Source organism: Toxorhynchites rutilus, chromosome 3 (genome assembly GCF_029784135.1).
Source record: "Toxorhynchites rutilus septentrionalis strain SRP chromosome 3, ASM2978413v1, whole genome shotgun sequence".
NCBI lineage: Eukaryota > Metazoa > Arthropoda > Insecta > Diptera > Culicidae > Toxorhynchites > Toxorhynchites rutilus.
The window spans coordinates 246,761,881-246,776,548 of record NC_073746.1 but is presented as its reverse complement, the minus strand read 5'-3'; the positions used below and the strand labels follow the sequence as shown (position 1 = coordinate 246,776,548).

At 37.3% G+C, this 14,668-nt stretch overlaps 1 protein-coding gene across 2 annotated transcripts in view; it reads right to left on the bottom strand.

Moving 5' to 3' along the window:
• The window catches only part of LOC129777425 (WSCD family member AAEL009094), a 91,962-nt gene that overhangs the window by 65,409 nt on the left and 11,885 nt on the right, over nt 1–14,668 (bottom strand). The window contains exon 2 of one of the 2 annotated variants that reach the window (XM_055783680.1): nt 14,148–14,270. The exons of the other annotated variant lie outside the window; for it this stretch is intronic. The gene's annotated coding sequence lies outside the window, so the exon portion shown is untranslated. The remainder of the gene's footprint in view (nt 1–14,147; nt 14,271–14,668) is intronic. 2 annotated transcript variants of the gene reach the window in all.

Sequence of the window (14,668 nt, the reverse complement as noted above, 5' to 3'; positions counted from 1 at the left end):
ATGTTATGCTGATGATGTAAAAATTTATCTGCCTATTGTGACCGCCACAGATTGTTTGAGACTTCAAAAATTGATCGATTTATTCGCGGAATGGTGTAGCTTTAATTACATGTCAATCGGCATTCAAAAATGCACTGCCATTAGCTTCTCCCGCAAAAAGCAGCCAATTGTTTTCGACTATTGCATTAATAGATCATTACTCCAGCGTAGTGATAGCGTCATGGATCTTGGAGTTGTTTTATACAGTCCGATGTCGTTCAGACAACACTATATATTCATCATTAATAAGGCGTATCGTCAGCTTGGAACTATTTTTCGAATCGGCACAGAATTTGGTGATCCTGGTACATTACGAACTCTATATTTCTCTTTAGTTCGTTCCATCCTCAAGACAAGTTGCGTTGTTTGGAATCCGCATTATGACTATTGGATAATTCGTCTAGAAAGAATACAAAAATGCTTCATCCGTAAAATTTGCCGTATGCTACATTGGAGAAACCCTGATGCCTTGCCGCCTTATGAGGAACTGTGTCTGCTTGTTGGAACAGCTCCTCCCGAGCAAAGACGTAAATATATTATTGCCAAAACCGCCCACAAAATACTGCCTGGAGGCCTTGACTGCCCTGCTGTTTTGTCACGACTTCAGCTGACTGCCCTCTTCGGCCTCAACGGAATCGGAATTATTTACTGCGGGTTGATTCGCACCGCACTAATTATGGGCTTCATGAACCTATTCGTCAGATGGCGTTGGAGTATAATCGTCGTGGAAATTACTTGCCCCTTTTAGTTTATTCTGCGTTTGACTGTTAATATGTATACTTAGTATAGTGTTGTTATAACTGCTAGTAATTTTTTTTTATAAATTCGTTTATTTTTACAGGCTCAGTTACATAAGTTTAAAGGAGCCGAAATCTTAAATATATTTTTAAGACTATATATATGAACAATTTTCTTAAATCTATGGTTAGTAATGTGGGAAACCGATTACTCGCGGTGGACTCGAGATTAGAAGGGTGACATATTTTTCTCAGGAAAAGGATGGGGTATAAGGAAATTATTACAATGTTGATAATCACACACACTCAATTCTTAAATCTATTCGTACATCTATTGTGAATTTACATTTCATTCTCCTGTTTATAGCAAGCGGACCAATTACTCACAAAGGAAGAAATGGAGGGTATAAGGATATAAGGATAATCACACACGAACATCGATAGATTTAAGGGAAACATATATTTGGGACATGTAATCAAGGTCTAACCGAGCCAACACATCTCTGTGCCGGTGAGAGCTGCCTTCCTCTAGCCCAAAGGGAGTTCTCTAAATTCGATCTGGCAACAAGATACACCTCACACGACCAAACAACGTGTTCGATGTCGTGGTAACCTCGGCCACAAACGCAGATATTGCTGCCGGCCAGATTGAAACGAAAGAGTAGCGCGTCTAACGAACAGTGATAGGACATGAGTCGGGAGAAGGTGCGAATAAAGTCCCGACTCAAGTCCAGACTTTTGAACCATGGTTTGAGGCTAACCTTAGGGATAATCGAGTGAAGCCACCGGCCCAATTCACCTTTGTTCCATTTGCGTTGCCAGTTAGCGATGGTATTTTTACGGACTAAAGAGTAAAATTCATTGAAGGCGATTTGTGCTAGTCATTTTTATTGTATGCTTTTTTATATGTTATTTTCAAAAGATATTGGGTATTTCTGCCGCCTTGAGTCTTACCTAACTATTGTTCAAGGTGGCTTTTCCCAATTTACGTTTAGTTCTGTTTTCTTCATTAAGACTTATAGTCGGCTGATATGATAATAAATAAATAAAAGTTCTGGGTTTTTATCTAATTGTGTTCTCCAGTTATGAATCTTACAGGTATAAAACTGAATGCTTTCTAATTTAAAATAAAAAGTGAGTCAAAAAAGTACCAGTTGGAAACGTATATTTTAAATTTCATTATGAAAAGCAGTGAGAGAAAAATCATTGCGGCCCGCGGCTATAATGAAACTTGTAATGCGGCTCGCACCATGTCTATACCTGGCCACCACTGCCTTAGGCGCTCAATCTAAGCGAATGTCGCTATATCTTAAATTTCTGACCCTGGAAAGCCCATTTACATTATCTGGTTTCCAATTTTGTTCAATCTTTCTATCAATTTTGATCCTGGCAGTGAAAATTTGTGTGAGATGTATTTCAGATGATTTCCGCCAAATAGTTATGCCTGCAATATTCTTGTCAAGGTATAAACATATTGGTTCAATCAAAAAAATTGTGGTATGGGTTACCACGATATTGATCACATTGTCACAATTTAACACAATTTATCACAATTTAAGAGCAATACCACTTAAATTCATAATAACAAGTTATCTTTAATAGAAAATTTTCGCAAAAGGGAAATTCCTCTCAATGTTCCGATCCGCGATGTTCTGGCTACTCGTAATCTCGATGCTATTTCGATGATTTATGATTTCCTCATGTCCATACGCTTTCAAGTTTGGGTATGTGTGTATTTTTTCTTTTATTTTTAATTATCGTTTACATCTCCAATTTTTTTGTTTTTTTATCCCTTTTGTTCATTTTAGACTTATCAGCATTTTCAGATGTAACAAAGCCGAATTTTAATAATGTACATTTTTCGGCCTTAAAGTATTCCCTTCTATACCATTGCATATGGTACACATTTACACAGTAGCCATTTAGGCGTAAGAGATTTCCTTCTGTTAGACCGGACAGCGGAGACAGTTGATTGATCATTGTTGAGTTATTTATAGAACAGCAGCCCGATTTGTCTTGCAGAGCAGAGCAGTTGTATGGATGAATCGATCTTATTTCGACCGTGGATCGATCTCCATCACTGATGATTGTTGCGTGGACTTAGTCATTCTGTAACAACACAAAGATGGTCAATGAGGACCCTGAGTTCTGAACTCACGATCGATCGCTTACTAAGCGAACGCGCAACCAATGTGGCTACGGAGACCCCCTTGTTGTTTTTTTTGTTGTGGATAATTTTATTATTTACCAATAATTATCTATGGTAATTAGCTTTTTCATGTTTCTTCATCTATTTCCCACAGAACTCAAAAATACTCAGATGCACACAATCATCAATTCCATAGTTCCTAAGAGGTCGTTATCTCTATCGGAAAATTCACAAGAAGCAGCCTTAAATAATATTTTATTATGAATTGTTATATGATTGTTTATGTTGTACCATTTCGTGAATGAACGATAGTGTTTTTGTGCCTTTTTGAGAAAGAATATTTGCATAGTTCTACCACGTACGTACATACAGAAAAATAATCTGTATGAAAACTTGAGTGTTCGAAATTATTTGAATGAAAATATCAATTGTTGGTGGGACGAAGTTCGCCGGGTCAGCTAATAAATTAATACATTTGGTACTATCATCCATTAAAATATGTGCATCATTTTTAGCGATCGGCAATGTGACAGTAAAAGTCAAACCCGCTGAATTTCTTCTTTTTCATAAAGACGAAAAAGTAATTCATTACCAATGTGTTCCCATACAAGAATTATGTGAACCTCGAGTGTGCGTGTAATAAAGAGAAAATAAAATAATAAAAAATAAATAAAAATAAAATAAATGTCGAAGATTTGAATTCCGTTATCCAAAATGTAATTCTGGACAGTTACATTCGCTCAAATCAGTTAATTGTGGCCAATTCGCAAGAAGTAATCATTTATGTTACGGAGTTTCTGAATTCATTGGATTGCTCCGAAATCTCAATCAACCGAACTTGTACAATGGAACAAGAATGGCAATGAATCATCTGAAGGAAAAAAATTAAGCATTGAAGCAACGATACTCAAAGGCAAATTCAAGAGCGAGGAAGTGCTTATTCCGCGAATTTCACCGTTTCCAACCTATTTGTTGCCTTTCGAGTTCAAACTGTATCCAGCACCCGGCTCGCCTTGCATTCGCCATGACAATCAATAAATGCCAAGGCCAATCTTTGGGAGTAAGTGGGATTAGTCTCGGCTTTCCAAATACGCCCTAAATCTGGTGCTATGTTACAAAGAATTTTGAATTTACATGTTGTATGTTGTGTTAATTCAGATAGATTTATCCATCTTCTTCCGAAACCTGATTAAAAATCCGGTTTGGTGGTGCATACTCTCATGGAAGGGACCATAAATCAATCAAATTATTTTTAAGAGTTGCATTGAAAAAAGCAAACCGCATTTGATTATTCACCATGAGGCTCCATTAAATTGTCCCCATCGAAAGTGTTTTCCAGGATGGAACATCTTTATTTGTGGAGCGTTTGTCCAACAACAACGTTTCATTTCGTCATGTAGAACCATTACTATTTACAAACTACTCCACCCCAATTCCATCGCAACGATTGAGTTACGTAAATTGCATTTTCGCATTTCAATTATCAGAGTGGCGCTCCTTTGTGCAGAAACTGAACATTCTCGCCTGGATCTCAGTTTCGGCTGGTATCCATTGTGTGAATATTCGCAACTGTTCTGGGTTGCGCCATTCGAACTAAACTGAGTACTACTCGAAGCGTTCAATCGAATTGCAAAATTCAGCATATTTCCCTGTCATCGTATCTGTTACACTTCGCTCGTTTCGCCTCTTGTTTGCTGTAATACGAGAACTTCAGCCGATGCAAGGAGAATATGTGACAATTCCCATAACTACATATACTTACTCCCACACAATGTGTGGTCGTTTGACTTGTGTGTTGTCTTTCGTGGCAATGTCACAAGCCTGTTTGTACGGGCGAGTTCATCCACCCTGGCACCAAGCTGTCCAGGGAAAGCTAGCAAATTCTCACTTCACAGCAACAAAAACCTTTTTTTTGCTATCCGTGACAGGGTTCCTATCATCTCCTCATGCCCAGTGCTGAAGGCCTGCAGCTATTGGCTTCCACCACTCGTCGGTTTTCAGACATGAAACCAGTTTGTAGCATCTTATTTTGTATGTGCGATGATGGAGGAGAATCCAGACGGTGAGGATGTGTGTCTGCTATCGCTTCAGCATGGCTCTGGGGAGAATTTGATACTAAAATTTTACGAACTTCGTCGAAACACAGCTCGATTGATGTGTGTGATACTTTTGCCTTTGGGTAGAACCGTTTCGCTCAGGACAATCTGGGACGCTGGCTGGTTGTGCATCTGAGGGCTTGGTGTTGAATACATAATCGGGACAATAATGTGACGAAAATTGTGGATTCTGCATCGGTTGGCTCGAACCCATTTTTCATTGATTAACTCGCAACTGCAGTGCGGACATGGTGTATATGTTGCTCATATGCAAACTGATTAACAATGATGTATATCTTTCAGGGCTTGCAATTATGACACATTGCAAGTGTTGCTGATAACGAGAAAATCTCATTAGAGAAAAATAATTTACGATAAAAAATCAGGTGATGTTTGGATTACGGTTTATCATATCGACAAAATTATCCGATATTGTTCGGAGATTTTTCATCCACTCATGTAAAATATTAATTTTTTAATTTGACAGAATCTCCGTAAGTCATTTTTCCAAACTTAAAACGGCTTTTTGAGTGAAATTGTGTGTGAAATTATTCCACATTCTGCCAGAACAGCAGGGAGAAAACAAAACAGCAAATGGCATGCATTAGTAAAGTGCCATTCGCACGTCTAGCAAAACATTCATTCGACGATTCGAAACTGAGCCCGACGCCCGTACCTCTCAAAACCCCTCTGAATTGACTCCACACGCAGCAGTGCGAACTTGGTATATGTAAAATTCGAATGCTGGCAAAAAAATCATCATCATCAAAAATATAAACAAGACACAAGGCCTCACCACTTGCTGCCCCTATCCGTATCCCCCTGGCAAACAATTTTCCCGGACATGAACGTGAAATTCCACGTTTTGCTTCGTTCGGAATGTGACCGTTTGTTATTCACACGCTTGTTGGATAAATATGTTCGCTTTTTTTTTCTTGAAAAACGACTGATATGTTTAGCCTATTCCCAGTTCAGAATCGTTATTTAGTGTGGCATTCAAAAATCATTTTCAGCGGTCTGAAAACACAGAGATACTTCCCAGTCAATAGCAGCTCGTTTTACACACGCATGGAACGATTCACTCCGCCAGCGGATAGATTTTTCTTGTTTACCATCTGCATCTGCACCGCATTCATATTCATTTCGCCCCATTGATACTGAAATCAATCCTACTGATTGCTTCATTGAAAATCATTTCAGTTGATGCATGAGCGACACAATGCATCGCAGCTGTCGAGTGCTCTAGATTGATTTGGTGACATAATCCTCATAACAGGCACACAGTGGAATGGACCTGTTTTGAGGCGTGAAGAACTACTGTGAAGTCACGTAGAAATGTTTGCAATGTTTTAACTATGACATATGATAAGGTACGACATGAGAGAAGCAGGAGGAGCTGATTCATATATGCATTTGAATAATTCCAAATAAAATCGACAAATGACAAAACATGAGTATTTTTGATCCGAATGAATTCCGTTTGGGTTAGAGAAAATATGAGTTTTCCACAGCGATTGGGAATTTTTTGACTCAAGCGTAACTTTTGAAAAGGGCGTATCGATTTTAGTAAGAGAAATCTTTGATAAATTATATCTCAAAAACTATGAGTCGTACCGAAATAGGGTCTTAGAAAGAGTTATAGAGTATTGATGGTTGAATATGAAAAAAATGTACACTGAGAAAAAAATTAGTACTCTTTTTTTTATTTACAAAATAAAAATTCAATTTGCAATATCCAAAATACATATTTTTTAATTTTTTCATACAAAATAGAAGTCATGCAGAAAATTTAAAAAATGGGCCCAAGATGGAAAAACTATTTTTGACGAAATTTGTGGAACATCGAATTTTTAGGAATTTTCGAAACATCGAATTTTTGTATGTTAACAATCATTTTTAGCCACAAATTATGAATCCTGATGTGATTTAAAACAAAAAAGGTTATTATCAATCTCCTTCTAAATGTAGCCATTATCGAAATCTTTAAAAAAATATTTCTAATTTATTGTCTTTTTTATGGTAAATAATCCCTTTTAATATGTTTGTCGTGTTATACCGTCATGTTCATGAATTTTCTTATAATTACCAACAATTTTTTTTATTGATTGAAGTTTGTATTAAGAAAAAAAGATTTTTTAGTTTCGCTACGTTTTGTATTAACCCACATGTCCTCGAATGTTTCGTAACGTAACTCCTAAACATATGTCTTTACCATAACGATGTATTTGGAAAAGTTGTTGGAAATTATAAACAAATCCATAAAATCTCATGAACATGATGTTATAACACGACATACATATTTAAAGGACCTATTTACTATTAAAAAGACAATAAATTACAAATATTTTTTCAAATATCTCGACATTTAGAAGGAGATTGATAATAACCTTTTTTGTTTTAAATAATATCAGGATTCATAATTTGTGATTAAAAATGACTGCTAACATACCCATTTTTTTAATTTTTTGCATGACTTCTATTTTGTATGAAAAAATTTTAAAAAAATTAAAAAATATGTATTTTGGATATTGCAAATTGAATTTTTATTTTGTAAATAAAAAAAAGAGTACTAATTTTTTTTTCTCAGTGTTTTTTCATGTTCAACCATCAATACTCTATAACTCTTTCTAAGACACTATTTCGGTACGACTCATAGTTTTTGAGATATAAATTATCAAAGATTTCTCTTACTAAAATCGATAGTCCTTTCCAAAAGTTACGCTTGAGTCAAAAAATTCCCAATTGTTGTGAAAAACTCATATTTTGTCCAACCCAAACGGAATACACACTTTCATTGGAATCAAAAAAACAAGTTTTGAAAATCTGCATTTTTAGGACGATTTCATTTGGAATTGCTGATTTCAAAAGTACTGCCAAAAGAGAATGCCAACAATTGTGGAAAACATTTCTACTAGGTCGAACAAACTGATACAACTTTTATCATTATTGAGATATATTACGACACTTTCAGAACGATAGATTGAAGCCGAAATTACGAAATCGTCCAAAATCGATAACACAATTTGAGAAAGAATAACCTAAACATTGTTCGATCTATTGAGAAATAGATCTCACTATGTAGAGACTATTCTCGTTCTAAATGATTTTTTTTGCAACGGAAGCCGCGTTCCTGGATGAGATCTCTCTTGATGGTGATACATATATCGACACAATTATCAAACGTATGTGGTCTAAATTTTCCCAAACGCTTGGAATAGCATTGAATCACTACCATTTCCACTAAGAATTTGACCGCAAAAAACTTTCCCATGAGGAAATAAAGTACAAGATCGATAAAAATATATTTTTGTAATACAGTAACGTGTCGATTATATCATTGGGCGTTTTTATCACGGCTCGTTTATATCATTCTCGATTTTATGTTCCGATTAAATCCATTTGTATCACATTTTTCGAAACAAAAGAAATAATACGTAAACTTTAATTCGTCGTTGAATTATTAAACAAAAAATGGGGATTGAGAAAATGAGGATTGCAGAAAATTGAAATTCTGTTTTCGTTATAATTGATTGTAATTGTTTTTTTATGGTTTTCATGGTCTCAGGACCAAGGGCGCTATTTTTTTAAATATTTATTTCTAGAAAGCTGAGGATTTTTAACATAAAATATATCAAAATTCAAAGATGTTTTCTTTTTAGTTTTTAAGTTTAAGTTTTCAAATTTAACCGATGGTTCAAAAAATCATGTTTCACCTTTATCCCAAAAATGAAAAATTGTGTAAACTTTGAAAAACAGATACAATTAATAATCACGAAAAAAAAACATTGGCTTTAATTTGATACATCGATCATCTAAATCGGTCAAGTAGTTCAATAGTTATGAATTTTTGAGAATAGGTAAAAAGGGAAAAATTGAATATTCCGAACTATCGGTTAACTTTGAAAAACCATAACTTAAAAAAGGAAAAAAACACATCTCTGATTTTGAGATATATTTTGTAAAATATCCTCAGCTTTCTAGAAAAAATATAAAAAAAATAAAGCGCCCTTGGTCTCGAGACCATCAAAACCACCAAAAAATACAATCAATAATAACGGAAACAAAATTCAATGATGTATTTTCCCTAAAAAAGACGAGGTGACGAGAAGAACGAGAATCGGTTCATTAGTTCAAAAATTATGAATATTCGAAATAAGTCATTTTAGGAAAAAAGTGAAAAAAAGTGATTTTTCGGATCACCTCAAAACGAAAATGTTCACCCTAATGGAAAAATAAAAAAATACGGGTCTAATTGTTTGCGATAAAGAACAAATCTACCACTTTTCACGAAAATTTAAGAAACAATATATCGGTTTGGCATGGAAGACTGTATAAGAATACATAAAACATCATTTGGCTACTTAATAACTGATTCCTCAATCGAAGATTGTTATAGATTTATTCAACAAAACGAGACAAAATAGTTCTGTCCAATTTGTCAAAACAATTGCATGATCTTTTCTTAGTAATGGAACAATTAATATAAATATCACAAATCATTCCCTCTATTAAGGTTTGCATTTAAAAAAAAATGGACAAAAATTGCCGATTTTCGTGGGTTCACCTTCACACGCACTGACGAAACTACCCATGCAGCATCAATCATAGTAACCCATGAGTCAACAGAAAAAATGACAGCTCTATCAGTCGAACTCTAACCGTGATAGCGAAAACAATGAAGCTACTCCGTTCAGAAGTGTGCGAGTTCAAGGAACGGTACCCCGCCGCGTCGAAAACGGACATTGCGCGGCTCTTTGTGGACGTCGGATACGCCCGTTCCGGCATCTACAACATCTTGGCACTATTGGACAACAATCAGAGCATCGAAAGAAAGCCTGGTTCCGGACGGCCAACGACCCTGAGCGACAAGAAGCTCCAAAGAATGCTGAAGAGGATGATCGAGGTGACTACATCGCTGCGTGCGCTTGGCCGGGAGGTCGGTACAGCCGGCCAAACAGTGAAAAACATGGACATACATGTCAGAAAGCGGAAGTTCTGGCGGTGGTGATGGACGACGTTCATCCACGAAGGAAGTGAACTCCGAATTGAAGATTATTTCACACACAAAATTTCCCAAGAAGGTGCTGCTATGACTGACAATCTGCGAGATGGGGATGTCAGAGCCACTCTTCTCTAGCTCCGGACTTGCCGTGAAATTTATAGTACGAAATGTCTGCCGGAAGTTGCGTCGTTCTAGCTGGATCTGGCGGCGGCCCACTACTCGAAGCGATCGTTAGAGGAGATAGAGCGATTGAATATCGATGTGGTAACCAAGTCGGCGAACCCGCCCAACGTCCCTCAGCTGCGTCCTATCGAGAATTGCTGAGCAAACCTGAAGTGTATGATCTACTCCAACGATTTTGTCGCGAGAAGGAATTGATAAATAAAACGAAGAAAGAACTCAAAAACATGCCTACACGCATGTTTTCGTCCGCCATGGTAATGTTCCGGTTAACAGCCGGAAGACTACTCGCAAGGGCGTAGATTTTTTTTGCAAGTAAGCTATTATAATTATCTTCCATGGGGAACTTATGAAACTCAATTATCTGTCTTAGTTTTTTTATCACCATCCGAAAAAAGTCATTTTTTTCAATGCAAGCGTTATCTAGCACCATCACGACTCTACTGGGATATTATGTTGACTCTCAGCCAAAGGCCCATCTTCCTTTCTGTTCGTCAATAGCATTAACGTTCCTGAAGGAACATCGCCGCCTCAACGTAGTATAACTTGCGTCATTTTTAATTAGTACTTAGTTGAGATTTCTATGTCGGATAGCACTCCTTGAATCTATTCTGAGTGACAAATTAGAATACGGCTCTCTACATAACAATTGTGATGTTTACCATTCGGCCACGGAACCACAAATGTATTTCCCCAGTTATTGAATTGAGAATGCCATTTAATTTGAGGTAGTATTCTAGTCTAGAAACTTGAAAAAACTAATTTTTTTTCCTTCATATTTCTTTAGTTTAGGCATCCAGGAATATACCCTAGGAAAGACTTATCGAAAAACCTATCATTTACCGAGTTAGAGCCATTCTGGTGATGCGGTATCTAACCTGACAAGGCCATAACAATGAACTTCAAACGCGTTCTTCTCGAAACTAGTTTTTTCAAACTGGCGTACACGATATCTCAAGTTCTATTGACCCGAACAATGTCGAATTTATATGGATACAATCTGTACGCATCTCGCTATCGCATGAACCTCTAAAATATAATATTTTTAAATTTTTACCATTTTTCAAAAATAGGGAAACGTAAAAAAAACGTTTTAAATCGCATTTTGTTTTTCAAACGGCCACCATTTTGTCAAAAAAGATACTTTAGACTTGTCCGAGGTTCATGCGATAGCGGTATCTTTACTGATTCAGAATCTGTTCGATTTTTTGAATATCCACTTGATAACAAATCAAAAGTAATTAACATGGAGAAATATTAGGCCATCGCCAAGTGGAACCTGAAGAAGACCCATTGTTTGAAGCATTTTAACGGCGTAGGAATTGAGTGTTCCCTATTAGCCAGGATCCAGCCAGGATAGAATTGCAGCGTGTTTACTAAAAAATATTTCCAACATCTGAAACAACCATTCGTTCATTTGTTCAACATATTTGCGAGGAGCGCAATCTTCCTGACTCGTTGGAAGGCATTCTTCAGGTTCCTGGAGCAAAGAAATGGCATCAATAAGTGAGAAGAAAACTCTACGCTATTCGAAATCATTACCCTAGAACACGTGTTTCTTCAAACGTATTTCTTCGTTCCAACACGGAGTTCGTCGAGTAGCCTGTGTTTTAAAGGACTGTTGCCTCTGTTGCCTTCCCTTTCGATTCTCTCATGTTTCCAATTGCTTCACGATTAGCAGTATATTTTGACCGGACAATGTTCTGGGGTGTTCGGAGGGTTGCCGTCTCTTCCACTTCTGAGCATCTTTTCCCAAATGGCAAGTTGCTAACTCATGCCAGAATAACACAGAATATTTGTGCTTTTTTCATAAAAGACAGAAGCCGTCGGCACTCTCTTATGTAAACTCGTTCACTCGTTATGCTGGAAGTAATAAAGTTTTTGCTTTGCAAACCATATTTTTTTAGACAGCTTTTTGATCTCGAAATCAAAACCTTGCCTGCTTCGAATGCGGTTCTAAATTCAAGGCCAGGGAACTGATTGAAGTCACGTTTCGACGTTTTTTTGCTCTCGACGGAAACATCTTAACAGTACAGAAATGCTCGTGTTTGGTTACATCATTCTGAGCACAGCATTCGACTTCGGTTTGAAGTTGTCTTTACACTTTCCTCGGATCCTTCTACCCGATCAACAGTCGACTGCTTACGGATACGTTCCAGAATGCAACATACAGTCGAACGAGGAATTGCGACTTGCGACATAGAAGGATTGTCAACACCTCCGTGCAGAATTACTCACGTACTTGTTGCTTTGACTCCACACAATGCTCAAATGCAACATAACATATTTTTGGTTGGTGTTTAGGATATTGAGACAAACATAAAGCAGTCAATTTACTGTGTCTAAATTTTGCTGTGCACATACAACAGCATGGAAGATTGTCGTAGACTTAAAACCTGGCAAGATAATGGTTCCGAGTCAATAGAGTGCAATTTGGCATTCCACAATGTTTCGTTCAAAGCTTTCACCGTAAGATCTTGTTTGAGTCTTTATCGGAGATGAAGCTGAAATTGAGCTCAAGCGATTCGGGATCTTGATGTTACTCTCGATACAGCTCTCTCGTTCTGAAATCGATGCTACAAATCTACTTGTGCTAATCAGTATAAATGTTCCTGGGTATACTTTTTGCTATTCTTACTTTCTCTGATTGCTCTTCAGTTCTCGAAACTGTTCCTTCCATCTGCTGGTACGTTTCACGAATCTAGAAGTAAGCTTATGCGTTTTGAGTTCAAATAGTGCAAAATCAAATAAAAGAAGTATTTGATGTAATTTGAAACCCAAAACCTCCGAACGGCTGTATCAGCTTAAACGCGTCACGTTCGAACGATGTTTAGGGATGATACCTTTGCGACTCGCGAAAACTGACAGGTTTTCCACGATGTTGACAGTGCTATCGATTGCTAATTCCCCAACCATTTCTGGCTTAGACGCTTTGATGTAGTTTCCAATTTACAAACCGAAGTAGAATACTAGAATAATTCGAGCTTTGGTGCACCGAGGGTAGTTGTAGAGCGTCGGTGCGTCGATTGTGAAATTATCGCGAAAGAACAAAAATAGCTTCGTTTGCATAACAATAATCACATTATTGATTTTCAACATTCATACAGTGATTCATTTTCTAGAATTTATAATTATTTGAATGTATGAATTTGAGCAAAAGTAGCGTTGATTGCCGCATGATTAAATGATAATGTTCACAAATATCGAGTATGAACTTGATATTATCAAAGGACATCCGTTTGTTTCAATTGCATCGCTTGTTTTATGAATATGTCGTAAGCGAACTATATCTCAGAGCTTCATTATTTTTACAAATACAGTAGCTTTCGAAAATAGATTACAAGTTCAGAATCGGAACACAGCTGATCGGATTACATTACATATAATCGTATAAACTATTCAATAGTATTGTTCTCATAGCTATAAATCCAAATTAAAAAATCATGTATTATACGGCGAATGTAGAAACGTGGGTTTACTATCCACGATTTGAATTAATAATATGTTTCCAACATGTCCAAGCCCCTTACATTGGATTGAAACCGCAGTCGATAGACCGCAATACAGCATCCCGTTCCGGTCTAATAGTCGAATTTACGTCAACTACCGCCGAAGGAAGAAACGCATGAGGTGCACTCGCAAAACCCCCATTTTAAATCGAAAAGTCGATCGGCTCTCCGCTTCGAATGACGCATACCGGAAGAGAAGCCACTATAAACCTGATTATAGTACCTATATCCACTTGGCTGTGTGGCAATGGCAATGTCCGTCTCACACCCTCTTCAGCCACGTCCTTACGCTGACATTAAGCAATTTAAACGCAGTTAGATGCTTTGCACTTTAGGGAACACTTGCAGAATGACACCCCCGCTTCATGTACATCGAAACGTTGCTGTCTCGGTATCCTATTTCGACCCGATGTGGGGAACTCTTCCCATACTCACCATTGCATCCATCAGCTTGCAAGTACGTGTTCGGTATCCTTCTGAACTCGAGGAATGAAAGAATAAGCTTCTCACTCCATATTTTGTCACCCCAATCAGATGCATAAACGCTCCTCCGGCAAGCTGTGTAGCAAGAAGAAAATTAAACTTTCGTGAATTTTTGTATCACGCGCGCGGTTCACGGATTCTTCGTTTGGATTTGTTTTTGTCTCTGTTCGAACTGAACCAGGTTAAATGTTGGGCACCTGGAAAACGATAAACAACGCGAGGTTTCCCCATTTATTTCCACTCGTTATTCACTCGCTTGTTTTCTTTTATATTTCATAAACTTTTGCATTTTTCCATGCGCCCATCCCGGACACTTTCACCCCTTTCCACCGTAACCAATCACACAGAACTGAAAATGCCGTGCAACACACTCATTTACACACGGACACTCCGCGCCGTACCGAAGAAGCCAGCCGGATTTGCATAAGTGGCGGATGTTATATGGCTGATTTTTTTTGTAGATATAGCTGATA